The following is a 27,985-nucleotide window of genomic DNA, read 5'->3' on the forward strand; positions in this document are numbered from 1 at the left end:
ACAGAGCCGATTTATCAAGACAGGAGAATTACAATGGAGAAAGAGTAACTCACGCAAAGCCAGCTGTGTGGGAGACTGGAGTTTCATTATTACTCAAATTGGTCTCCCTGAGAATTTCGGGATCAAAGTTTTTAAAGATAATTTGGCGGGCAGGGGCTTGGGAAGTGGGGAGTGCTGATTGGTCAGGTTGGAGATGGAATCATAGGGGGTCCAAGTGAGTTTTTCTTTCTGTCTTCTGTTCCTGGGTGGGATGGCAGAAATGCTTGAGCCAGATTACTGGTCTGGGTGGTGTCAGCTGATCCATTGAGTGCGGGGTCTGCAAAATATCTCAAACACTGATCTTAGGTTTTACAATAGTGATGTTATCCCCAGGAGCAATTTGGAGAGGTTCAGACTCTTGGAGCCAGAGGCTGCATGACCCCTAGACTGTGATTTCTCATCCTGTAGCTAATTTGTTAGTCCTGCAAAGGCAGACTGGACCCCAGGCAAGAAGGGGGTCTTTTTGGGAAAGGGCTGTTATCAATTTTGTTTCAGAGTCAAACCATGAACTGAATTCCTTCCCAAAGTTAGTTGAACCTACGCCCAGGAATGCAAATGGATAGGTTAAAGGTTAGAAGCAAGATGGAGTCGGTTAGGTCTGATTTCTTTCACTGTCATAATTTCTTCAGTTATAATTTTGCAAAGCCAGTTGCACTAGCAGATTAATCAAACCCGAGATCATGGGAACCCTAATTTATAGCCAGTCAGTCAGAAGTGTAGGTGACAACCTACTACTTGTGATCGGTGTGTCTGAAGTCAGGCAGTCTTGTGGGACTGAGCCCTTAACCTGTGGGATTTGACTCTACCACCAGGTAGATGGTGTCAGAATTGAGTTAAATTAAGGAATACTCGGTCAGTGTCCACTGGAAAATTGATTGGCTGGTCATGGGAAGAAATTCCCACACACAGTTTGGTGACCAGAGGTAAAGCGTTCTGTGTTGTGAGCGTGAGAATAGAGAGAAAAAAATAATTTGGGTTTTTTCCTTCAAATACCGACACAGACTTTCCCCACCTTCCAAGCTTATGGTCTAGTTGGGAAACAGAAAATTAAACCTCAGTTACAATTGACCTATCCCCCAGTCTGTGATTGAGGAGGCAGAGGTAGCCATGGAAACCTATGCCAGTGACCTGGTGAGGGCTGTGAGGGTGCAGAGGCTGCTCCAAGCAAAAGGGAATATGTGTGCCAGGGCAGTGAGGTCACGGAGACTGGCACACCTGAGCAGTGAAAGAGATGTGCTATGACAGGAGGGGGCAGTCACAGGGCCCCACAGCCAGAAGCAGGAGGGTGGGCTCTCCGTAGAGGGAAGGCAAGACATGTGGGAAGGGGCACAGAGCTTCCATGCCCTCTCCAGGCATGCTCCCCTCCCATGTGCCCAGCAACCCAGGAGCTCTCTGAACCCAGTCCTTTTGGGTTTTTATGGAGGCTTCATTACATAGCCATGATTAATGACATCATGATGAGCAGTCCCCCACAGCAGGTAAAGCAGGAGAACAGCAACACTGTTTTGGGTAAATTACTCTGCCTATGGCAAAAGGTGGAGGGTAGCAAAGGAGGAGGCCAAGACATCAGTTAAAGAATTACTGGGTGCTTCAGGTGAGATAATGGAACATGGATTTGAATGTAGCAATGAAGACGGAGGGAAGGGCACAGACTCAAGAAACATTTGGGAAGCAGAAAAGGCAAGATTCAGATATTAGTTGAAGATGGAGAAATGAGGGTGAGGGAGCTTGTGGAGGACTTCTTAATAGTGTCCGAAGGTTATCCAGTCTTAACCCCATTTATGCCTAGTGTTCCATTATTGGAACACCAAGCCTGTGGGAGTTATATATATCCTACTGCTCAAGGTCATCACCAAGGTCTGATTTTTCACACACACACAAATTTGCAACTTCTGGCATAAATGGGTTAATCCTTGCAGCCTGTAAATGTTCCCTTAAATGGCAGACAAAGACTTTGCAGATGTGATTAAGAATCTTGATATGGGAAATATTATCCTAGATTATCTGGGTGGACTCAAAATACACTCACATGTGTCCTTGGAGAGAGGCAGAAGAAGATCTGATCACACACAGGTGGAGAAGGCAATGCAACCACAGAGGCAGAGACTGGAGTTGATGTGGCCACAAGCCAAGAGATGCTGGCTGGAGGCTGAAAGAGGCCAGCAAGATACTCTCCTTTAAAGCCTCCAGAGGGCACGTGGCTGCTACTGACACCTTGGTTTCAACCCGATGAAGCTGATTTTGGATTTCTGGCCTCTGGAACTGTAAGAGAACACATTTCTGTTGTTTTAAGCTACCGCTTTGTGGAAATTTGTTACAGCATCCACAGGAAACTAATACAAAGCTGAAGAGTAAAATCTAACTGCCAATTTTCTAGTCTAGGCAACTAGGTGGAGGGTGGTCACCTTCATGGAGACGGAAACCCTGGAGGATCGGGTAGGAAACAATGGGTTCCAGCATGGCCATGCTGAATGTGAGGTCTCTGGAAGGTAGATTCCAGCAGGCAGTTGGAAGTGCAGGCTTGAAGCTCAGGAAAACGTCCAGGCTAATGTCTGAAGCTTGTGAATCACCAGCATGTAGAGAGTAATTGAAGCCATATTAGCAACAAATTCACCTGCAAAAAAAAGTGTAGAGCAGTGGTTCTCAGCCCCACCAGCATCTGAGAATCCCTGGGGCAGCTTTTATAAATGTCAGTGCCTGAGCCCCATCCCCAGAGAGTTTAATTAACTTGGTCTTTGTGGCACCCAGACCTTCATGTCCTTCTAAAAGCTTCCCAGGTGATATTGAGGTGCAACCAAGGTCACGAACCACTGGTGTAGAGAAGAAGAGTGAGCCTAACACAAACACTTCAGGCCACCAGTAGCTACAGCCATGGTTTTCAAAGTGTGGTCCCTGAACCAACACATCAGCACCACCTGGGAAATTGATGGAAATGTACATTCTCAGGCCTCATTCCAGACCTAAGAGTAAGAAACTCTAGAGATGTGGGCCCAGGAGTCTCTGGTTTAACAAGCCCTCCAGGTGACTTGGATGCATTTAATTACCAGTGGGTTAAAGGATGGGTTTTAGGGACAAAGAAGCCCTCCCGTAAAAAAGGGATTGAGTAGAAGTAGCCAGTAATGTACATGGAGATCCTAGAAAGTGTAATGAATTGGCATCAAAAGGGAGTGGTATGGCTTTTTTAAGGGAGTAATCCTCCCAAAATGTCAAACCAGATAAGATCTGAAAAGACTCATGGGACTTAGTGACCAGTTAGGAGTCCAAAGGGAATAGAAGGGTGTTGAGTCCAAGGCACTGGAGGTGGCCTGGTCTGTGGTGCAGAGGGAAAGGAGACACAGTTAAGCTCAGGTGCATTTCCATTTGTAGGTCTGAGGCAGCTAGAGGAAGTCTTGAGGATGTTTACTCTGGTGGTGGTCCTTTTCTCTGGTGGTAGAGAGTCATATCACCTGCTGAGACTGGGTGGGCACGGGAATGATCGGATTAAAGCCATCATGAAGAATGGGACCAAGAGCTGGCTGGTGAAAACAGAAGTGCTCCTGGGCAGTGCCCAGCTTCATTTAGGGTGGAATGTTGGGAATGTGCATCCATCCCAGTGTGGGTGGGTGCGTGCTTGCTTCTCCCCGTGCCACCTACCAGGGACGGCTGGGAGTTGAATGGCGCAGAGTTGGAGCTTTGGTAGGAGGGTGAGATGAAGGAGTTTGAGGCAAGGATGCTGGCAAGAGAGTAGCTGAAACTATGGGTAGGTCCTGGACTTCAAGCTGTGACAGCTGTCAGAGCAAGGAAGAAGGTAACTAGGGACCACATTTGAGGAGATGGGGCTGTGGTCAGAGAATGAGATGATTTCATAGGTGAGTTCTAATACACGCCAACTGGAGAAGTGTGTGGTCAGGTCCAGGAAGAAGAGTGCGAATTCAGGCCACGAATACAAACAGGTCCAGCAAAGGGATGAAGAGAAGAGAAGATGCTGGAAGACAAGAGGAGCCGGGGGTGTGGCCCCGAGATTTTGTGTGGGAGCGGCTCCCTGGCCTGCTGGGCTCTCCTTGGAGGGGTGTGATGGGCTGCTCTTGGGTGGGAAGTATCAAGAGCTCCCTGGTGCTGTGCTATTCTTGCCTCACATGTGACCATTGCCAGGCATAGTGTTGGAGCCAATGAAGTCATTTGCTTCATCTCATTGCTACTAATAATAGCTGATGCGACTGATCCAAACATACCTACTACAAAGTCAATGTCTGAAATTGGCTTCATCTGAGCCCCATTTTGGAGGACAGTAGAATGGTGCTGAGAAGGAGAAAAATGTATCACTATCTATTGAAGGTAGCAATTTCTCAGTTCTTTCTCAATTCAAATTCCACACTATCTGACTCCTTTTTCTCCCTTTAAGAGGTCTCTTCCCTCCCTTCTTCTTCCTAAGCTGGTACTCAAGGGCAGAAGGGAGCAGAACCGCTGGTCTACTCTACTCTATTCCCGGGTCCTCAGGCCCCACTGCTACATGGTCCCTCTTCTTGCCTCATTGCTGGCTTTCCCATGCTGGTATTCACTGGGAGTAACTGTTGTTACCTGTTTCCTGGTTATCTTGCTGAGGTCCAAGGGGAAGTGTGGAGTCCCCCCCGTGTGCCTCCACTTAGGAGGTCCTCGCTTGCTGGAGCTGTTTTCCCACTGTATTCTGGACACCAGAATCTCCCAGTACTTTGTGTCCCCCCAACTGGGACATGCAGGAACTTCTGGGGCCCCAGATGCCAGGGGTGGGTATAGGGGAACTGGGCACTATCTCAGGACCAGAAATTCTCAGCCCCTGTCCTCTACCTCTTGGGCTGCACCCTTCTATCCTGGTGCCAAGCTGAGTTTTCCTGGGCTGCATTTTGGGAAACAAGGAGCAAGTTGTCTTATTCTAGGATTCACCTAAATTCCTTAGATATTTCTAAAAAAAAATCCTCCTCAGCTTCCCAGAGGAATTGGAGCAGGAATAAAGCAAGAACACTGTGTCTGACTCTCTGCCCTTCTCCCTCTCGCTCTTCCTCATCCTTTCACTCTTCCTCATCCTTCCCAACTATAGAAGGACTTTCTACTTCCTCCTGTGGTCTGATAGGAGCTGTGCCTCTTACATATCCTCTCCTTTCTTGATACATTTGTCCTTTCTTTCCCTCAGGCAATGAAGACAGAAAAATCAAAGAAAAAAAAAAACAAGATTACTGAAAAGAAAAGAAACTGGGAAAGGTGTTTTTAAAATATTATTCCAATTATATGAACAACCAGTATCAGTGTTAAGTGACTTACATACCTTGTTTCATAAAATTGCATTAAAAGCCTATGAGGTAGTACTGTTGTCACCATTTTAGAAATGGAAAAACTTGGAGATTCAATAAGCCGATATCAAAGGCAGTAAGAGATGGAGAGAGGCCATCTGATCCAATATCTGAGCTCTTAACCCCTAGGCTACATGCCCTCAACTAGCCCACCTGCTTCTGCCTGTCTGAAATCCCAGAGGCCATGGATCTGACTTTCATTCTCTACCTCTGGCAGCCCAAGGGCAGCATTTTCCCTAACAGCAACTAACGTATGTAAAGAAATATTTCATCATCATTCCAGTGTCTGAACCATTAAGGAAGAGGCTTGGGTTGATATAAACACAGGTCACCTAGCTCAGCCATATCAATTGTTAAAATATTGAAAATTGAACTATTAAAATATTTCCATTCTGGTGGTTAAATAGCTGCTGTCCCCAAAACTCCCAAGTGCCATCCCTCAATGCCTCATCCTGATTGATTGGTATCCAAGCCCTACTCACTGGAAAATATTTTGAAAATCACCCTACAAGAGAGAAAGAGGAGTTTCGCCCTACTGGATTGGACATATACGTATAAGCACTCCCTTGAGCTATCAACGGTACCATAAAGTAACAGTCATTTTTTCTAGCATTAGTGAGACAACAGAGCATAATGTCTAGCACACAGCAGGTGTTCACTAGACATTAGTTGTACTATCATCTAAGCCATGTTGCTAAAAGTCTTCCTTGAGGGGGAGCTTGGAGCCCAGCAATTCCCAGAGTTGATAGAACTGACAGACATTCTTTTAGAAGGCAACAGTAGAGCAACTTTCATTTAAATCCCAAGGTGGAGATATGAATCAGATATGGCTAGAATCAGAGCATCTGGATAAGTTAGCAACTGCCTGGCCATCAGAATGCTGGACCTGAATGGGCACTAACTGATAGCAAAAGCAAAGTGAAATGAGAAAGAGATTTGGGCTGATGGCAGAAACCAATTGTGCTCACCACCAAGTCCTCCCTGTGGGCAGATGTGGGGCACTAACATTTACGGAGCACTTTAGCGTCTTTGACTTCTCATCCAACATAAAAAGAGTGCCAACATTCCCATTTTTTATGTTTGAAAACTGGAGTCTAGGGAGGGATAGGAATTTGTCCAAGGCCACACAGGGAGCAAGACATGGGGCTGGGAATCCCATCTATCCTATCTGGCTCTAAGGCAGTTATGCTGCCTCCTCCATCACGCACTTTTGCACTTGGGTAGGAGTGGGGGACAGTTTACCCAGATGTGCCCTTTATACACTGCTTTGGTTTGTTTTAACAGATCCTTTACAAGTAAATCACAAAAGCCATAGTCAAAATACTCACGTGTTCCAAAGTAGACATTTTAACAGAACCCACTCACAATCCAGAGAAGCCTGTGATGATGGAAAGAAAAAGTAATGAGATTCAAAGAACAGAACGAAACACACAGAGCTGCACCTGGCAGGGGAAATAAGAAATGAAGGTATCAGTTGATGAGATAAGTGGGAAACAAAGGCACTCACAGCCTCAAGTGCTTCCACTGCAGTAGAGCATTGGGTGGTGCAGAGGATGCACTTCGCCAATCTATGGCCTCCCTGGATGAGCTGGCTTGGCCTTGGTGTGGACAGAAACTGTGAACCATGAGGCAAATGAATGTCAGCAGTGTGCCCAGAGGCTGGATCCATGGAATGGGAACCAACAGCTGAACTGTGCATGCTTATAGCTGACATCAACGCAGAGGCAATGGGCCAGGTGTACAGACCGAGGAGGAACTGCAGCTAGAGTATGTCTGTATCTTCACACAGTATCTCTGAGGTCTAGCCTTTGCTAATCTTTATTCTTGGATATCTCTTCATGGTTTTCAAAGTGCTCTTCTGTAGGCACAATGGCCTTATCTGAGCCTCAAACCAATCTGTGATGAAAAAAGATTTGTATCCACATCCCCACTCACAACCCACATCTTCTTTTTCTGCTTTTTTAATCAATGAAGAAACTGCCTCAGAGAGAAGAGAAAGTGACAGACCTGTGAGGGTACCCGGGTCTTCTGACTGGGGGAACAGCATGGAATAAGAGGCAAAGAGAGAGTTTTAGGGTCTGGTTCAACTAGATTCAAACCTGGCCTCTCACGAGCTGGGGCACCTTCAGAAAGTTATTTGACCTTTGCAAGCCCCCATCTCTTCATCTGTAAAATAGAGATAATAGTATCTAATTCAGAGTGTAGAAATTAAATAAATTAATATATGTAAAGTGCCTAGTTGTCCATAAATGTTATTTTTCTTTTTCCTTCTAGACCAGTAGTTTTTCCATTGTACTGGATCAGTGTCAGAGATTTGTGACATGTGAGTGAAAAAGGAAATTGTTTCTGGCATTCTCAGCCTTGTGCTCTCCACGTTTCCATTGTGGTCATGGAAACTCAAGCCAAGGCTGCGCCATAGTGGGAATGCCTGGGGCATGTTCTGGATGACCCTCTGCCAGGTTTAGACAGTTCTCCCAGCTCTAATGCTGTTGAATTCATCAAGAAAACATCCATACCTTTGAATAATAAATCCTCTGTGACAGTGTAACATCAGTATGTAGCCATCTCATATGATTTTGACAAAATTTTCACGAAAATGTGGGACTCTGTAAATGTGGGACTCTTTATTGAGTATGATCAGAGCCAGCTCCACGGTTCCCAGTGGACAGCTGTGCTCGTAATCTCACAGCACAACACCTTCTTCTGCACTTGGCCCTCATTAGCCCAAACCTTTGGAGGAGCTAGAGGGTCAGGTTCAGGAAAAATTGTGAGAATTTGACATGCTCCCATTTCTCATACTGGAAAATCTTGCCTAATCTCAGAGAGACGCTGGCTCCCTTGTTCTCAAACTCACATAAAATACCTTTCCATAATTGGGGTTTCTATGCAGCGATGTGCTGGTAAATGTTTAACTGTGGGTTCTCTAGAAAAAAAAAATCTGGTTTGTAGCATTTGCCAATTTCACGATGTAAACACTCTCATCATGGCTGATTTCAAGCTACTGTCATGAGGCGATTGAACATGGAGTTAGGAAATAGGTACCCAGTTTTCATGGGCTGGGAAGAGCTGGCTCTATTCTGCTAAATTTACTTACATTATCTCATTTAATCTTATCAAAAATCCTAGGAGTTAGGCATTATTATTTCCATTTTATAGAACAGGAAATCGAGGCATAGAGAAGGAAAGTAACCTGGTAAGGTTACAGAGCTCTTAAGTGGAGCTGGGATTTGAAGCCAGGTCTGTTTGATCCCAGTGGCATCCCTATCAAACACTACACTATATCCAGTCTCCTTGTTTACATTGCCTGCTTTTCCACTGCACTCCCCACCCCCAATCAAATCAGAAAGAATCTAATACATTATTTACATTTGTCTGCTGTCTTCCCACTCTTTTTTCTCTCTCCACAACCCCCTGCCCCTAAGCCAGACACCCCAACTTTAATCTGTCTTTATCCCATCTCAGAATTTCATGTGCATGTTTTCAGTTTGCTGGTGTTAACGAATCTTTGTTACCATGAACCATGATCCTTGTGGAGTTCTAGATTCCCCATTCCTATTATAAGACCACTGCGCAAACCCAAGCACTGTGCTTTGTACGAAGAGACGGCTCAATACTTTTTAACTGGATGAGGATCTTGAAGATACTCTGGTAATCTGGGTCACTGGAGCCCAGAATTTTCATTAGCAGATGGATGAGTGAGATTACTTCCATCTCTCCCTCTCCCTCTCCCCTTAATAGAATTAGCTACTTTCTAACTGGTCTCCCTGTCTTGAGGTTTGGCACCACTGTGTCTGTCCACAAATCCACTGCCTGAGATGCCTTCATAAACACAAACTTGACTGTGTTTGTAGCCCACTGCTCAGAAACTGTTTGAGGGTCTCTACTGCCTACTGCACTTAGTCCATGGATGATTTTCTGAGCAAGAAAATGTGGACAAATAAGTTTGGGAAATGCTGCAAGCCAGATCCCCTCTCTCCAGTTCACAATGCATGTTAGCCTATTAGAGGGAGTACACAGACTTGTTTTCATGTGTTCCTTGGGTCTTCTCAATGAACTGGATTACAGAAATGCATGCCCTTTGCCCTCTGAAACATCTGCTAAAATCTAAAGACTAGAGCTTGTAAAACAAACTTCAGAAAAGTCCTGCCTAAAAGGTGCCCAAACTCCTTAACTTCACCTTCAAAAGTTTCCAAAACCTTGACCTAATATTCCTCTCCAATATAGGAGCTTAAGCCTAAGAATGAGACAGATCCAGGTTCAAACCCCAGCACTGGCATTTAATAGTATGTCACCTTAGCCTATTTACTCTCCCATTCTGTGCCACAGTTTCCTTATCTACAAATGACAATAACTGTACCTACCTTCAAGGGTTATTATTAAAAGATTGCATGAGAGAATGAATATAAACCTCACAGTAGAATATCTAGCTGATATGGTTTGGATCTGTTTCTTCCCCCTTTGTTTTCTCTCTCTCCTGCCGCCTTGTGAAGAAGGTGCTTCCTTTCCCCTTTACCTTCTGCCATGATTGTAAGTCCCCTGAGGCCTCCCCAGCCATGCAGAACTGTGAGTCAATTAAACCTCTTTCCTTTATAAATTATCCAGTCTCAGGAAAGTTCTTTATAGCAGTGTGAAAATGGACTAATATGTAAATGTGTACTAAGTTAGTGGGATCCTGCTATAAAGATACTTGAAAACGTGGAAGCGGCTTTGGAACTGGGTAATGGGCAGAGGCGGAACAGTTTAGAGGGCTCATCAGAAGACAGGAAGATGTGGGAAAGTTTGGAACTTCCTTGAGACTTCTCGAATGGTTTTGACCAAAATGCTGATAGTAATATAGACAATGAAGTCCAGGCTGAGATGGTCTCAGATGGAGATGCGGAACTTCTTGGGAACTGGAACAAAGGTGACTCTTGCTTTGTTTTAGCAAAGAGCCTGGAAGCATTTTGCCCCTGCCCTAGAGATCTGTGGAACTTTGAACTCAAGAGAGATTATCTGAAATTGGAACTTATGTTTAAAAGGGAAGCAGAGCATAAAAGTTTGGAAAATTTGCTGCCTGACGATATGATAAACTAAAAAAAAACACCTATTTTCTGGGGAGAAATTCAATCTGGCTGCAGAAATTTGCATAAGTAACTAGGAGTCAAATGTTAATTGCCAAGACAATAGGGAAAATGTCTCCAGGGCATGTGAGAGATCTTGGCAGCAGCCTCTTCCATCACAGACCTGGAGGCCTAGGAGTAAAAAATAGTTTCATGGGCCAGGCCCAGGGCCCCACCGCTCTGTGCAATGTAGTGACTTGGCACCCTGTGTCCCAGCTGCTTCAGTTCCAGTGTGGCTAAAAGGGGCCAAGGTACAGCTCAGGCCATTGCTTCAGGAGGTGCAAGCCCCAAGCCTTGGGGGCTTCCACATGGTATTGGACCTGCAGATGCACAGAAGTCAAGAATTGAGGTTTGGGAACCTCTGCCTAGATTTTAGAGGGTGTATGGATATGTATTGATGTCCAGGCAGAAGTTTACTGCAGGGGCAGAGTCCTCATGGGGAACCTCTGCCAGGGCAGTGCAGGAGGGAAAAGTAGGGTCAGAGCCCCCACACAGAATCCCTACTTGGGCACTGCCTAGTGGAACTGTGAGAAGAAGGCCACCGTACTCCAGACCCCAGAATGGTAGATCCACCAACAGCTTGCACCGTGTGCCTGGAAAAGTCACAGGCACTCATCACCAGCCCATGAAGGAGCTGCCCAAGGCCATGGGAGCCCACCCTTGCATCAGTGTGCCCTGGGTGTGAGACATGGAGTCAAAGAAGATCATTTTGGAGCTTTAAGATTTAATGACTGCCCCCACTGGATTTTGGACTTGCATGGGGCCTGTAGCCCCTTTGTTTTGAGCAATTTTTCCCATTTGGAATGCCTGTATTTACCAAATGCCTGTACCCCTACTGTATCTTGGAAGGAACTAACTCATTTTTTATTTTTTCGGCTCATAGGTGGAAGAGACTTGCCTTGTCTCAGATGAGACTTTAGGAGACATTTAATGCTGGAATGAGTTAAAACTTTGGGGGACTCTTGGGAAGGCATAGTTCATTTTGAAATGTTGAAAGGACATGAGATAGGGGAGGGGCTAGGGGTGGAATTGTATGGTTTGGCTCTGCATCCCCATCCAAATCTCATCTCTAATTGTAATCTCCATAATCCCCACATGTTGAGGGAGGAAGCTGGTGGGAGGTGATTGGATGATAAGGGCAGTTTCCCTCATGCTGTTCTTGTGACAGTGAGTTCTCATGAGATCTGATGGTTTTATAAGTGTTCAACCGTTCCTCCTTCATGCACTCTCTCTCACCTGCCACCTTGTAAGATGTGTCTGCTTCCCCCTCTGCTATGATTGTAAGTTTCCTGAGGCCTCCCAGCCATGCAGAACTGTGAGTCAATTAAACCTCCTTTGCTTATAAATTGCTCAGTCTCCGGTAGTGTGAGAATGGACTAACACACTAGCCTGCAGAAAAAGACTCAATGAATGGAATTTCTGTAATGATGATGATCTTTTTAAAATTCCCTTGCAAACCCGCTATGACACACACCAACCAATCTGCTTGCCTTTTCCCAAAATTGCCCCATGGGTACAAATTCTAAGCACTTTCTACATGGCATGCTCTTTCTTCCTCACCTCCATGCCTCCAAACCCCTTCCCATTATTTGATGCACAGGCAAATGGTGGTCACGTGGTCAGTTTTCCCAGCACCTCTTCCTTCCTTGCTGCTGTGGAAACCAGTATCTGCCCTTTTCACACCTAGTTTCTGTCTCTCCTGAGGCAGTTAATCCTCCCCCCCAGTGTGGCTCTTGCCACCAGCTGGATGGGCTGAGGAAGCTTCCTGGTGCAGTATGATGGGCTCCAGCTCAGGTTTTAATGCCCCGAAAAAGGCTGGCTCTATGACATTGGATAAGCATCTATTTCCTCATATCCAACTTGGAATGAGTAATCTGATATTAATAGAACTTCTCTGAGGATTTAAGGAGTTCACCTGTAAAGTGTCCAGTGTTAGTTGGCTTTTGTTTCTCTTCCTTGACATCTCCTCTTACTCCAATCACACAATATTGGGGGCTTAAGGAATATTGAGCTGACTGGCCAAGTGGGCTTGATAAATAGGTATCTTTTAAATCGACTTTATAAACCTATCTATTTACCAAGTCTCTAACTTGCCTTGCGTTGATCCAAAAAAAGAGGCAATTTCTGAGTCCACAGTATCCGGCTTTCCTCTAAAACTTCTACAGTGAGAGGATCAGCGCCCTGATCATGATGAAAGCAGTGAGATACCTGACCAGAAAGTTACCTACACACAAAAGCTTTTAGGGGGGTTTAGTACTACTCCTTTCGCCAAAAAATCAACTCAGCTACAAGATGGAAACTTAAACTCTGCTGGTTGTGACAACTAGAAGACAGAAGGGCTGCAGTATTTGGTCTCAGCTCCATGTATAACTTGATGTGGGACTCTGGGCTCACAAGGACTCAGTTTCTCCTTCAGCAAGTGAGGACGTTGGATGGGACAATAGCTCAGCTTTCCTTCCAACTTTAAATTTGTGGAAAACCACAATGCTCTCTCTCCATTGCCTCAAGTCTTAGGCACATGTTAATTAGCTCCCAGTGTGGTGTTTGCTGTCACGCTAGGAGCATCCCACGAAGAGCATCAGACCAGTGGTGTTGACTTCCATCAGTAAAGGCCATGCTGAAACCATCTGCTCAGCCCAGAGCTGCCTGTGGGACTCGGGCCACAGCAGCAGGGAGCTTTCTCTAAACAAGAGGGTCAGTGAAGAGGAAAGGCAAAAAGGGAGGTTGTTTCCTCTCGACTATTTTGGTGCCTTTGTTTTATCTGTGGTTCACACAGAGCCAATAAATTAATTCCCCAAGATGGCAGTAATGATGATGAATTTGGTTTTCTGGTTTAACTCTTTGGTAATCTCTGTAGAGGGATGATAGAGACCTAGTCTCTACTGAGTAAGAGAGAGATGGCAGATATCTGGTTTGCTAGTCCTTCCTGTTCATTGGTCTATTTGTCTATTTTGAGCTGAAATCAATTAAGAATTTCATACCCACCAGAAAGCAGATTGACTCTTTGAAATCTGGACCAGAAGATTTTTGTGTTTTTGTATTTATTTTTGACTTCTGGCTAAAGTTGTAGCACTGAAGCTACTAACTCTATATGATCATTTGTCTATAATTGAGAAAGGCCTTGACATCTCCTTGTAGATGTATGAAATGTTTTCCTATTATGGGATGGTATTAATAAATTAGATTATAGTGTTTCTAAAATTACAGGAGGCTCTGTTCTGGTTAGTTTATAAAGATAAACACTTGTATAAATAGAATATTTCTAAAATTTTTAGAAAATAAAACATTGAATTTATACTTTAACATCATAGACTAGACTTCTAAAAAATCCTTCTTTCACAAATTGTTCACTCAAACATTTTAAGAAACCAAGTTTACATAATTAAGGTAAATTTTGGAAATCACACTAGGTTAAGAAAAACTGTCTTTTCTCTGATTTATGAGTGTTAAGTATAACAGTACACATTATTTTACTTGACTGTTTTCTCAAGAACAAAATAATTATCTGAATCTTCTAAACATGTACAGGTTTACTAATCAAATAAGCTAATAACTACTAATTTACTAAACAAACTCCTACATGACGTTTAAGATTAGAAAAATTATAAATTTGTGTTCAACTAAGTTGAATTATTCTGACAAACTTTTCATATCAACAGCAATTATTCTTCAGAGTGAACCAGTTTAGACATAATTTTCAACATCTTTAGTTAAACTAAAACTTAGACAAATATTAAAGTGAATTGATTAATGGATTTTAGAAACCCAGATATCTTCTATTAAATAAGATAGAATATGACAACATTGATTACTAAGCATAAAGTTTATGGACTTCTGACTCTTATCTTTACATGCTATACAGCTGTATTTTTGGATCATATTAACAAACATGTTCATTTTGAAGTATAAATGTCTAGATGAAGAAAACTGTATTATGTGTATCACAAGCTTTGTTAGTCTGCTAAAATGCTTATATATGACAGAGAGTTCTCAATTATCTACCCTGAAATTTTCTCTGTGAAATAGAAGTTACTTAAGTTAAAAGTCATCATTAATATGGATGATTAAGACTATGTGTATTAGCCGATTTTCACACTGCTGATAAAGACATACCTGAGGCCAGGCATGGTGGCTCACGCCTGTAATCCCAGCACTTGGGGAGGCCGAGGTGGGCGGATCACGAGGTCAGGAGATCAAGACCATCCCGGCTAACACGGTGAAACCCCGTCCCTACTAAAAATACAAAAAATTAGCCAGGGTTGTGGCTGGCACCTGTAGTCCCAGCTACGCAAGAGGCTGAGGCAGGAGAATGGTGTGAACCTAGGAGGCGGAGCTTGCAGTAAACCGAGATTGCACCACTGCACTCCAGCCTGGGCAACACAGCAAGACTCCATCTCAAAATAAATAAATAAATAAATAAATAAATAAATAAATAAATAAAACTAAAAAAGACAAACCTGAGACTGGGCAATTTACAAAAGAAAGAGGTTTCATGAACTTAGAGTTCCACGTGGACAGGGAGGCCTCACAATCATGGCCGAAGGCAAAAGGCACTTGTTAAATGACGGCTGCAAGAGAGAACGAGAGCCAAGTGAAACAGGTTTCCCTTATAAAACCATCAGATCTCGTGACACGACCATGAAAACACTACCACGAGAACGGTATGGGAGAAACTGCCACCATGATTCAATTATCTCTGACCAGGTGCCTCCCACAACACGTGGCAATTGTGGGCGTACAATTCAAGGTGAGATTTGGGTGGGGACACAGCCAAATCATAACTGTCTACTAGGAACACAAAGAAATATAAGAACCTATGTGCTTTTGTTTTTTTCAAGCAAATCTGTTCCGGAATATGAAGGTAAATGAAGGACAAAAGATGAGAAGTGAATTTTATTTTCCTTAGTTTATAATGCCTGAATCTAAAAAGAAAACGTGAGATGTTAACATTTTGGCAGAGTTTGCTTCATTTTGAAGGGCGAGTTTCCTTATTTACTGACCAATGTCTTTACCTACAATATGAAAGAATATTCTTTACCTTCTTTGTGATCATCCTAGACATAAAAGATTCAGAATAATTTTCTTATTAGAAGTAATTATCAATTATCAATAATTAACAATTTTCTGTCTTATGTCAATTTCATTATACTCTTGATTATTGAAAAAGCAAAACAAAACAAAAAAGAACAAAGGTTCATCCCTTATAAAAGAGCTAAATTTCTTTTCAAGTCTATGTTATTTTTAAATGTTTTATAGTCACTTTGAAAAACTATTATTTTTCAGACACCTTTCTTAACCAAGCGTTTAAATCATCTCTAACATATCTTTAGATTTTGTCTTCCCTAGATTGAATCTTAATTTTAAAGTAAAACAAAATAAAATGTGTAGGGAGTTTTCTATACCTATCTTTAAAAATTCCCAGTAAGCCACTGGAAAAGGCTATTACAAAATTTGTTCTTTTACCTTTTAAAGAGATGCTAAAAATAATTAGGTTTGTTTGTGAGTCATGCTCTTTGACTAGATTCATGATCATAAGAGATGCACTGGAAAAGCTGTCAATCCACAAGGGCCACTCTGCCTCCTGCACCTGAGACAAGCCTCTGAACCTGGTAGGGAGCAACCCCTGACATGGCCCTGCCCCCAGGTTTGGATAACCTTGAAAATGGCCTGGTTTCTCGCTTCTCTCTTAGAGCTTCTATGGGATGAGAGGACTTAGCTATGAGTCCAAAGGATTTGGGGGAGGAAAGAGTTCAGTGACTGAAAGGAGCACAGGGAAGAAATTTCTCTCAAATGTTTTCTCTCCTTTCTGTGTTCACAGGCTCCCCTGTTTCTAGATGTTTCCTTCTCCATGAAACCATAGTGACCTTTCTAAGCCACAGAGACGCTGAACTGCTAGGATGGATGAATGGGTGGGTAGATGGATGGATGGATGCACAGATAGATAGATAGATAGATAGGCAGGCTGGCAGATAGATGGAAAGTTTGTTTCAGGGATTTGATCTTACACAGCTGTAAGCAGTCCCTATAACACTGTTGTGTTCGTGTCTGGTGTTGGATTTGAAATCTTCAGGGCAGTATTTTGGGAAGAGAAGATGGACCTAATATGAGGGAGATCAAGGACAAGCTGGAACCCACAGGATGGTCTGAAACTTTTGTCAACCCTCATGTCCTGCAGCAGCTGGCCTTGGGCCATGGGGAAAATTCAACTGCTCATGCACACCATAAGAAAATTTGTGGGTTTCTCAGTTTTTTCCTATCACATTTTGGGCTTCCATTTTTCTCCCATTGTGATTTATCCCCAGATTTATCTAGGGGTTCCATCAGGTAAGCACCCCCCAACTCAGCCTGAAGAGACAGTTCACAAGGGCCTAAACTTTGTACTTCCTCCCTGACTGTTCTCTCCTGGCATCAGCCCATGGGATTTCTATCTAGTCTGTGTTTACAAAAGAAAACCATCTGCTTGGCTGGGCGCGGTGGCTCACGCCTGTAATCCCAGCACTTTGGGAGGCCGAGGAGGGCGGATCATGAGGTCAGGAGATTGTGACCATCCTGGCTAACATGGTGAAACCCCGTCTCTCCTAAAAATACATAAAAATTAGCCGGGCGTGGTGGCGGGCGCCTGTAATCCCAGCTACTCGGGAGGCTGAGGCAGGAGAATGGCGTGAACCCAGGAGACGGAGCTTGCAGTGAGCTGAGATCGTGCCACTGCACTCCAGCCTGGGTGACAGAGCGAGACTCCGTCTCAAAAAAAAAAAAAAAAAAAAAAAACAAAGAAAAAGAAAAACATCTGCTTGACAAACAATCTTTCAAAATTTTTCGGCCACACTCCCGGGCAGCAGCTTTTTAATCTTTAAAACAAAGCGTGCAAAGTCTTTTTTCCTCTGGCCCTACCACAGTCATCACCTTGGGAGAAAGTGGGCTCACCTTGGGCTGCTGGGCAGAGGGCTGAAAACTGGAAGTGGGAGATGGAGAAATGGCAGACAGACCTGGAGGAGCAAATGGGGGAAGGAGGTACTCATCAGTTAACGTTCAGAGGGGAAGGAGGTACACATCAGTTAACTTTGCAGAATTCTCCCCCACCACACAAATATTCCAGAATGGGGGACTAATAGCACGGTAATTTCAACAAATATCTTACTCCTTTCTAGTAAAGAAAGAAATCTCTTCCCAACATTCCTCCTGCACACAGTGCATTCAAATCAGCTGAGAAATTGTCCTTGACTTTGAAAGTAGTGTGTGGCCACAGTTGTTGGGAGAGGGACCAGCCATGGCCCCTGAACATCCCTGCACATTCTTGCTGGCTGTGCCAGGATGCAAGGCCCTGACTGTTCTTCACTTGGGCTGCTTCTCAGGGGCATCTCTCTCCCCAAAGAGCAGGCTTTCTTTCCCTCCCTATAAAAATGATAAATCCTCCAAGCTCAGGGCACATCCTCTGTCACCCAGCCCACTGCCTGTGCGGGTACCCATCAAGGCACACTTATGTCATTTCCTCCCATCCTTATGGTACTTCAGGTCATGGAGAACTGGCATGAACATGAAACTCTGGCTACAGATTTCCCTGTAAGTAATAAAGTTCATTGTCCCTGTCCCAGATAAGGTAGAAGGGTAAAATCTCAGACCACTGACAATTGTTTTCAATGGTGGTCTCTCAATGCCTTCTCCAAAAGGGCACGTCAGTCACCTTAACCACCATATGTGTGTCTTATCCATGAATGACCTCAACTAAGACCCTGCTAAGTGACATATAGAAAAGGAGGAGATGTTGGTGATTTAAAAAAAAAAAAAAAAAAAGCCAGTGTAGAAATGTATTGTCTACCAACTACTGGCTGGACTTGTCTGACACCCGTACTTAGAAATTCCTAAGCACTACAGCCATGAGACCAATCACCTGGCCCATCATGAGTGCCTGGCTGTGGTTTTGGTATGAAGCAGAAAGCCTCTACCAATCCAATCCAGTTTCTTAGCCCGCTGCTAGCAAATGCTCGCCATTCCCAGGCTCCTTGCAGCCTTTCCAGACAAGTTTTCAAACCTAATTAAGCTTAGCATTATCATTGTTTTCATCACATTAAGTTCCCACTTGGCCCTCAGCAGCAGAGATCACAAAGTCAGCACTGCATCTTTAAACAGAAACAACAGATTTGGGTTCAATTAAAAATTCATTAAAATGCAAATTAGTTTGTAAATTTTTTTCCCTCCTTCTGATGATTCCTCAACGTGGCTTTTTAATCATAGCTGGTGCTGAAGGAGAGGTGAAAACCTGTGGATAGAAAGGAATACAGAGGGAAAGCCAGAACCCTGGAGCTGCAGGGCACATGCTTCTCTGAGAACCGTAACCCCTTCCTTTCCCCTCCGTAACTCTATTTCCTCCCCAGAGAGGACGGTTTCAGTCTCATTCTTCCACAGTACTTGGCTGATAACACTCAATCATTTTTTCAGATCTCAATCTCACTGAACAATGTGATCTTAAGGGAAAACACCAGGATAAAATGAATAATTAACCTTCTCCATGTACATTCCCTGGCCACGCTGTAATATTCTGATAATGCTTTCATGATGATTTCTCCACTAACAGGGCAGTGAAATTTGACTAGTGGGTTCCTGCAATGACTAAATATGACAATTAACACTCTAAGGGTTTAGCCAGGTAATCTCTTGGCCAAATCTTTCAAAATGACAAAGACCACAAAGAAACATTCACAAACTAGTAACAATGTTGGCCAGACGTGGTGGCTCATGCCTGTAATCCCAGCACTTTGGGAGACCAAGGCAGGTGGATCATTCGAGTTCAGGAGTTCGAGACCAGCCTGACCAACATGGTAAAACCCCATCTCTACTAAAAATACAAAAATTGGCCCGTTGTGGTGGCGCACGCCTGTAATCCCAGCTACTCGGGAGGCTGGGGAATGAGAATTGCTTGAACGTGGGAGGCTGAGATCGCAGTGAGCTGAGATTGGGCTACTGCATTCCAGCCTGGGCAATAGAGCGAGACTCAGTCTCAAAAAAAAAAAAAAAAGTTTACTATACGCGGAAACTGTAGGACTTTCCCTTGCATTCTCTCATTGATCTACACAGCAACTTTATAGCGAGGTCTGTATTGTAATGCCTAGCATAAAAATGGGGAAACTGAGGTTTGGGGATTCTAAGATACTTGCCCAAAGTCACCACCATAGTTTGGATAATCTGACCCCCTCCAAATATCATGCAGAAATTTGATTCCCAATGTTGAAGGTGGGGCCTAGTGGGTGGTATTTGGGTCATGGAGATAAATTCCTCATGAATAGGTTAAATCTCTTTTTGTGAGTGGAGGGTGAGTTCTCCCTCCTTTAGTTCCCAAAAGAGCTGGTTATTAAAAACAGCCTGGCTCCTCCCTCCCTTGTCTCTTGCTTCCTCTCTCACCATGTGATCTCTGCACATACCAGCTCCTCTTCACCTGCCACCATGAGTGGAAGCTTCCTGAGGCCTCACCAGATGCAGAAGCCAATGCCATGCTTCTTGAACAGCCCTGCAGAACCATCAGCCAAATAAACCTCTTTTTATTATAAATTATCCAACCTCAGGTTTTCCTTTATAGCAAAACAAATGGACTAAGACAGTCACATAACTAGAAAGCAGTAGTCAGGGCTTGAACTCACATCCATTGGATTCCAAAGTCAGTGCTCTTTCCATTACATTAATCGCATGACTTCATTCCTGTGTCACAGACCTCACTCAGCTTATTGTTTCACTGAATTGACCAGCAGTTACATTCAATTGCTTCTGAGACAGGTTGGATGTATACCCCGATGCTGGCTTTCAAGAAAACAATGCCATGCTGCCTCAGACTCAAGAAGAGATGGTCTCAACTTCCTGCTTACTATGGGAAGCCAAGCAGCTACTGCAGGTTCATTAGATGCCCCTAATTGCTGAGAACACATTCAGGAAGTATGGTAAATACAACTTAATTGAGAACTAATTAACTTGTTATAGTTATCTCGTTATATGCCAATTAAATGTCTAAATATTCCTTTCTTCTCAGATAAAGAATTTTTAAAAATCAGTGATGAAACTGGATCTCCAAATGAGAGAATTCAGGTAGCAGACCCCGGAAGGACACCAACTTTACAGGGGCATTAGTGGGGCCTGGCGGTCCTGAAGAGGAGGTCAAGCTCATTCACATCATTTTAAAGGAAGACGTCCAAAGGCAGAGGACAGATTTTGACTTGCAGAAGAATTCTCCATTAAATCTGGTGTGAAATGGGATTTGGCCCAGAGGCCCCAAGAGACATAACCTGGCAAGGGCTGTTCCTACTACCCGGCTTCGCTCCAGCTATTTAAGGTTTATGCTTTTTATCCCTTTGTTTGCTTTTAATCTGCCCTTTTCTGTGGAAATCCAAGGAGGCCTTTCATGTAACTACACATTGTCATCAGGAGCGTTTTGCCACGGCAGAGCTCAGTTTCAGCTCAGCTCCCAAGTAATCATTCACTTTTCATTTGTTTTCAGTGGCAATGTAGTTTAACCCCCTCCTCTGCTGAGTTTCTACAAGCTCCTTCAAAGAGAATCCCCAAAGGTGGAGGAGCTGAGAGGAGCTTCTCTAGCCAACCGGAAAAGAAGAGAAGGCTGAAAGAGTAAGTCCATTCACAGGACTGCACTTTCAGCCCTGATGTTTCTTTCTAAAGAATGTCTGTTTAAATCACTGAGAAAATAAAATTCTATTCCCGTCAGAAACCTAAATCAATATCTGGTCCTGGGAGATGAAGAGAGTCGGATCCCGTTCTCACCCAAACGTTGTCATTGGAACTGATGGGCCAGTGAGTTTAGGCTGCCTTGTTAAGATCACTTGGTGCTGCAGGAGGAAAGGGTGTATCTGGTTTCTCATCTTAATGACAAGCAGGCATGGCTGCTTTGAAATGTTCTGCTTGACTCCCCCAACCTTCCAGTTTGATGACTGGTGCTCTTTCCAGATCTTTCTGACTTCCTGTCCCGTTGAAGAATGTCCTAGCCACATCGTTCCCGGGGCTTTTCCATTCTTCCTTGCTCACAGTCAATGTTCATCTACTGTAGGGGCTGACGGTACTAACATTGTTTGTTGCGGTCCTAGAGAGAGATTAGAATGATGAAGCCCCGTTCCCTAAGGGGAACTACTCACCTGCTCTGCCCCAAACTGAACACTCAAACTCTCAGTACAGATATGTTTCTATTAAAGAAACTGATGGGATTCCTTAGCTCTAGCCTTCAAGGAGACAACAAAATAATTAATTGAAAATGATGAGTTCACCCTCTGGAATGAAAATGATAAACTACTTATTATACAGTCAGTTTAGGCTGTGGTGCATTCAGCAAACTATAAATAATGCACAGGGAGATTCTGATACAAATTTCCAATTTCTTATCGTTACAAAACAAGTGTGATCCCACCTTCGTTACTATACCTGGAAGCTTGCCTGCCCTCTGATCCATCTGGATTTGGAAATGTATTTTCCTGCCTAGCTTCTGCTAGCTTACTTCCATTGTCTCCAACCACACTCTTGTTCCATTTCAGTCTGTGCTGGGACACAGCTTCTTGGTACCAAGCCCTTGCTTTCTTCTATTTGCAGAAAACTCTCAATCTCTGCTTATGCATTTGTTCAAAGTTCACTTTAAGTACAGAGTATTTATCAACTGTATTGCTCTGCAAAGTGCCTGCCGCCGGTGACTCATTATGGGGAATGGCTTCTCCTCCCTACTTTGCATGGCCCCACAGCTTTCTGTCTGTGTCTCTCTCATGTGAGCGTTCTGTTTTCTTTGGCCAGCTGCCTCTGTTCTCAGCCTGCATCTTGATGATCGGTGGCATATTTCAAACTCCACTCCTTGAGGGTGGGGAAGTAACTACCAGTTTGGGACTGACATTAAAATAGCTCTTCTATTGCATGGAAATGTGGTTACTATGTTGAAATCCTTTTGAGGGAAGCAGCACCCTGGCGATAGAGGTCTAACCCAGGCTTTGAGGATGAGGATGATGAGGGCTGCAGGGAGGTTTGGTTTCTTCCAGGGAATGCTTTTCAACCCTGGCTGCCCTTTGGAATCTCTTGGGTAGCATTTGCAAATTTAGACACCTCTGTCCCACCCCAGAGACTCTGATGAATTACCTGGGAGGCAGCCAGAATCAGGCTTGTTTCAAGTTCCCCAGGTGACACTGAAACCACTGGGCTAGAAGTGTGACATCAAATCAGAGTCCATAAGAAAAAAACTGAGATTCACATTAAGGGGAGAGCAAGTGTCAAGCTCAAGTTCAAAGGATGAGCAATGGTATTAAAGTCCAGACTTAAAGCCAAGAGTCCAAACTGGGGCAGAAATGAAGCATAGGGTAAAAGAAAAGCAAATCAGACAAGAGCCACAAAAGTCCAGAGTGCCCTCTGCAAGGCCCATACCCTGGTGGGCCCACAGCTCAGTTTCAAGACCAGAGGGGTTGGGGCAGCGTGGCATAGTGCCTGAAGCAGGAACTACAGGGGTCTGTGACTTCCTGCTGGAGGCTATTTCACACCCTTCTTCCAGCAGGAGCTAAGAGTTGAATCACACCACACCAGACCTACGCTGATTATCACAACAAATGCAATGATGTAAAATCATTCAGTGTCAGGGCTGAAAGAAATAATTTAGTCCAACCTCCTTCATTACATCAAAATCAGATCAGGATGTGTTTCTCCTCCCCCAGATCTTCACTATAAAGACGAAAAGACTCAAGTCAGGTATTCATAGAAGCAAGCAGAAGTGGCTTGAAATTTTAATAGGAACATTTCAATTATCATCAACTCATTGCAGGGTGGTGGGGAATGTGGCATAATCTCTACATCAGCCTTTCTCAAACTTTAGTGAGCTTGGAAAGTGACCAAGAGGGAGTGTGTTAGAATGCATGTTGCTTGGCCCACTCCAGAGAATCCGATTCAGTAGGTCTGGGGTGGGCCCCAGGAATCTGTATTTTTAACAAGTAAGAAGCCCTACAAACCCAGGCATTCTTACATGGGTGGTTCTAAAGCCAAGTTTTTAGAAATACTGGTTCTAAGTGATCTCATCATTTGTAAACCTTGGCTTGACTCCTGGATGGAAAAGCAATTTTCAGATTGGCGGTTATCAACCCTGGCTGCACATGAGAATCATTTGGAGAGCACTTTTAAGAAATACTGACGCGTGGTGTCTTAGTCCGTTTGCACTGCTATAACAAAGTGCCACTGGCTGGGGAGCTTACAAACAAAAGATATTTAATTCTCACAGTTCTGGAGGCTGGGAAGTCCAAGATCAAGGCACCAGCTGGCTCAGTGTCTGCTGAGGGCCCATTTCCTGATTCATTGATGCCAACTTCTCACTGTCTCTTCACCTGGTAGAAGGTGGCTCTCTGAGGCACTTTTTTTTTAAGGACATTAACCCCATTCATGAGGGCTCCACCCCCATGACCTAATTGATTCCCAGTTGTCCCACTTCCTGACACCATCACATTAGTGATTAGGTTTCAACATATGAATTTTGGGGAGACACAAACATTCAGGCCATAGTACTGGACCTTAACCCAAACCAACTGAATTAGAATTTCTTAGGGCTGAGGCCTTGTATCAGTTAGACATTGCTATAAAAATGCTGTGTAACAAATATCTCAAAACTCAGTGGCTTAAAACAACAAACATCTATTTCTCACTCAGGTCTGTTGATAGCTAGAGCACAACTCTTATAGCCTGACTCACCTGGGTGACTGCTCCAGATTGTAGATTGGATTCAAGTCAGCCTCACATATGTTTCACTCTCCTTGGACCAGTGGCCAATGAGGATATGTTCTTCTCATAGTAGATCACTGGACTGCAAGAGACAAGATAAATAGCACATTAAAAGCTTCTGCTCATGTCATGTCCGGTAATATCCTACTGGCTGAAGCAAGTTTATGTGGCCAAGCCCAATATCAAGAGGATGGAGAAAAAAAAATACTCCACTCAATGGTCTAAACTATCACAGGCTCCACCCTAGACCAATTAAATCAAAATTCCTGGGACAGGATATCAGCAATGACAAAGCCCCCTAAAATGTACAGCTAGGATGGAAGCTCATTCTTCTAAAGGGTGATTCAGGCCCCAGGCCCATAAATAAGCAGCTAATCCTATCTGAAGAAGTTACAGTGCTATATATTTGGAATAAAACATGAGAAGTAGCACTGTGGCAAAAGTATGACTAAATAAATGACAGAGAAAATAAAAATCAAGCAAAGTATATTATTTGTGCATGTCAGCCCTTCAAATATTTGGACTCAGCCCTCATGTTCTGCACTGCTGACCCCAGCTCCTTTTCTGACCTTTAAAGGAAGTTTCAGTTCCTCCAATCATAGGCCAGGCAGGATGCTTTCAATTCTTCTCTCCCTCTGGTCTCACTGTTCTCCGAATGCACTCTATATGTTTTGTTGTGCACCCCTTCAATAAGGGGTCCCTCCAGCACATTCCTGCCATGTTCACATTGTGGCCTTAACTCAGGGGGAACAAAATCAGATAGGCTTTCCCCATGTCCTCAAGACCAAGTTCCTGTTCACACAGCCCAAGTGAAACCGCTGGGAGGGGGCAGCACCTGCCCATCTGGCCCATCTAGCTCAGGTGCAGCCACCCTGGCTCCATGTCAAGGCCAGTCTCTCAGCCTGCTGCCCTCCCAGATCTGCCTCTAACTTCCAGAGTGTCCCTGGACAAAGTCACTTCCTCCTCTTTTGGTCCTAATTTCTTCATCTGGAAGAAAAAAGTCTGCGGCCGGCCACATCCTTTCAGCTCTGACCTTGGTGAGCATGGGGCTGTGCAGGCATGAGGGTGGCCCTCAGAGAAACACTGTTACACTCAGGGACCCAAGGGAAGCCTAGACACTTACCAGGGGTGTTTGCCAACAGCATTGGCATTAAATGCTCAGGCCTATGCAGCTCAGGAAAAATTGTTTTGTTGCTCCTACTAGAAAAATCCACTAATTGCATTCTCCCAATGATGGCAGTGGGTAAAGAAGAGCATTAATACTGTCAGCTCTGTGGGATGGTCTAGGATGCAGTTTCCCATCTGCCGCAGCATAGGGAGAACTCGCAGGCCTCACTCTCGGTGGCGGCAGAGCCCTGCTTTTGCAGCAGCCTCTCATCACTCCCCAACTTCATCATCTCCCTGCACCTGAATACTTGGGAGTGGTTCATGGGGATCATTCATCCATCTGCCCTTACCCTGACCAGCAGCCCTGGGTGGCCCAGCTTGGCCTCCCTTTCTGTACTCATCTCTCCTCTCTCTCCTGCTTTATCCATCACGTGGGCCTCCTGGACACCTCCAAAACACACCACATTCTTTCTCTCTTACTGGCCTTCACACTGGCTGTTACCTCGGGCCTGGAACACTCTTACTGGGATGACCAAGCATTCCAGTTTGCCTGAAACTGTCTTGATTTTAACATTGAAAGCACTGCTTTCTAGGAAATCCCTCAGTCTGGGCAAACAGGAGGGTTGGTTACCCCTCAGTGTTAAATGTTCACGTGGCTGGCTCTCATTTCCTTCAGTATCTGCTCTGTGGTACTTCCTGAAAAAGGATACCCTGATCACCTTTATAAAATACCCACCCCAGGGCCAGTCATGGTGGCTCACACCTGTAATCCCAGTACTTTGGGAGGCCGAGGTGGGTGGATCACCTGAGATCAGGAGTTTGAGACCAGCCTGGCCAACATGGCAAAACCCCATCTCTACTAAAAATACAAAAATTAGCCAGCCATGGGGGTGGGCACCTGTAATCCCAGCTACTCAGGAGGCCGAGGCAGGAGAATCACTTGCACCTGGGAGGCAGAGGTTGCAGTGAGCATGCCATTGCACTCCAGCCTGGGCGACAGAGCGAGACTCTGTCTCAGAAAATAAACTAAAATACCCACCCCAATTCCTTTCCACTTTCATCACTTACTGAATGCTGAGCTTGCATGAACTGTATTTATTGTCTGTCTCCTCTCTGTATATCGAGATCAGGGACCTCATCTTCTTCCCTATTTAGAGCAAAGACTGGCCCATAGAAGGCATTCTGTAAGTATCTTCTGTTAGATTGATTTTAGGCAAACTGAATTGGTGTCTTTTGCCCTGTTGCCACAGAGTGGAGTCCAGAGGCATCGGATTCAACATCATGCTCTCCTGGAACATTTTAGAAGGCCAACTGGTCCTCAGATTTCAAGAGCTTGGACCTTTCCTCTTATTGTTACCTGTTTAACAATAGCATAAGCTACTGAGAGATGCAGTGGCCAAGGCCTCAAACAGAATTGCATTCACTCTTTATTTTTATTTTTATTTTATTTATTTATTTATTCATTTATTTTTTGAGGCAGAGTCTCGCCCTGTCACCCAGGCTGGAGTGCGGTGGCATGATCTCGGCTCAGTGCAACCTCCGCCTCCCAGGTTCAAGAGATTCTCCTGCCTCAGCCTCCCGAGTAGCTGGGATTATAGGCACGTGCCAACACGCCCTGCTAATTTTTTGTATTTTTAGTAGAGATTGGGTTTCACCATGTTAGCTAGGATGGTCTTGATCTCCTGACCTCGTGATCTGCCCACCTCGGCCTCCCCAAGTGCTGGGATTACAGGCGTGAGCCACCGCGCCTGGCCGCATTTGCTCTTTAAACCTGCAGCAAAGTTTCATGGAGAAACACAAGACCCTCTAAACACAAATTTAAAGAGAACAGGTACAGTATGCCCAAGAACTGGAGAAGAGCTCAATATTACACATCTGCTTTTTAATCATGAAACAGCAACGAAAACAGCAACTATGAAGCGCCAGGTTAATTTCTCATTTAATTCTCACATTTATGAAACTTAGATGATATTACTTCACTTTACAATCTGGGGCAGAGAGAAGGCAAGTAAATCACATCCACTGCTAAGTGACTGTAGATATTTGAAGATAAGTCTGACTCTGAAGCCCTTAGTCTTCCCTCGATACCAAATTGCCTCCTCATTTCACTAGCTGTGCTAGGAGGTAATTTTAAAATATAGTATGACGTTTCCATAATAACTTGGAAAACAACATGTTGTCATGTTTTACGAAAAATTAGGATACAAACATGTATGTACACTTTACTAATATTTACATTTTTAAATTTTACATGAGAAAAAGCATTAATTTAAACTAAAATGACATGCGGTTGCATTAAATGATCAATTTTTAAGTAACTTAAAAAATAATTTTCAAATGTCTGGCACTTCTAGATTTAAGAAAAATTACTATGTTTGTTCAAAGGCAAGTTAGCAATACCTGGTTTGCCTGTGATGAGGCAGGTGGAGAGCTTCCAAGATCTCGGATCTTTAACATCACTGGCTTCTTCAGTGGTAGGAGTTGGTGCAAAGAATGGAATCGGTCTTTCAGACAAAAAATCGGACAGCAGAGAAATGTTGATGGAGTGGGGTTGGATAGTGCCTCGGCCAGCACCGAAACTAAGATTGGGGGGTGGTCACTGTCAAGGGCCAAAGACTCCTGTGGTTGGACTACCCTGAATTAGTGCCCAGGGACAGGCCCCCTGCAGTCAAGAACTTCAAACCAAGATTAGTCTCAGAGGAAGCTGGGGAACGA

At 44.1% G+C, this 27,985-nt stretch overlaps 1 long non-coding RNA gene across 1 annotated transcript; it reads right to left on the bottom strand.

The window, feature by feature from the left end:
• On the bottom strand, positions 1 to 27,985 carry LOC129050586 (uncharacterized). Its single transcript, XR_008514263.2, has 9 exons — positions 27,671 to 27,985; positions 24,134 to 24,245; positions 17,366 to 17,427; positions 14,899 to 15,009; positions 14,555 to 14,674; positions 6,671 to 6,720; positions 2,445 to 2,653; positions 2,069 to 2,301; positions 1 to 316 (listed from the first exon to the last, which is right to left on the bottom strand). It is a non-coding gene; the product is annotated as an uncharacterized LOC129050586 (long non-coding RNA).

This window comes from Pongo abelii, chromosome 16, assembly GCF_028885655.2.
Source record: "Pongo abelii isolate AG06213 chromosome 16, NHGRI_mPonAbe1-v2.0_pri, whole genome shotgun sequence".
NCBI classification, from domain to species: Eukaryota; Metazoa; Chordata; class Mammalia; order Primates; family Hominidae; genus Pongo; species Pongo abelii.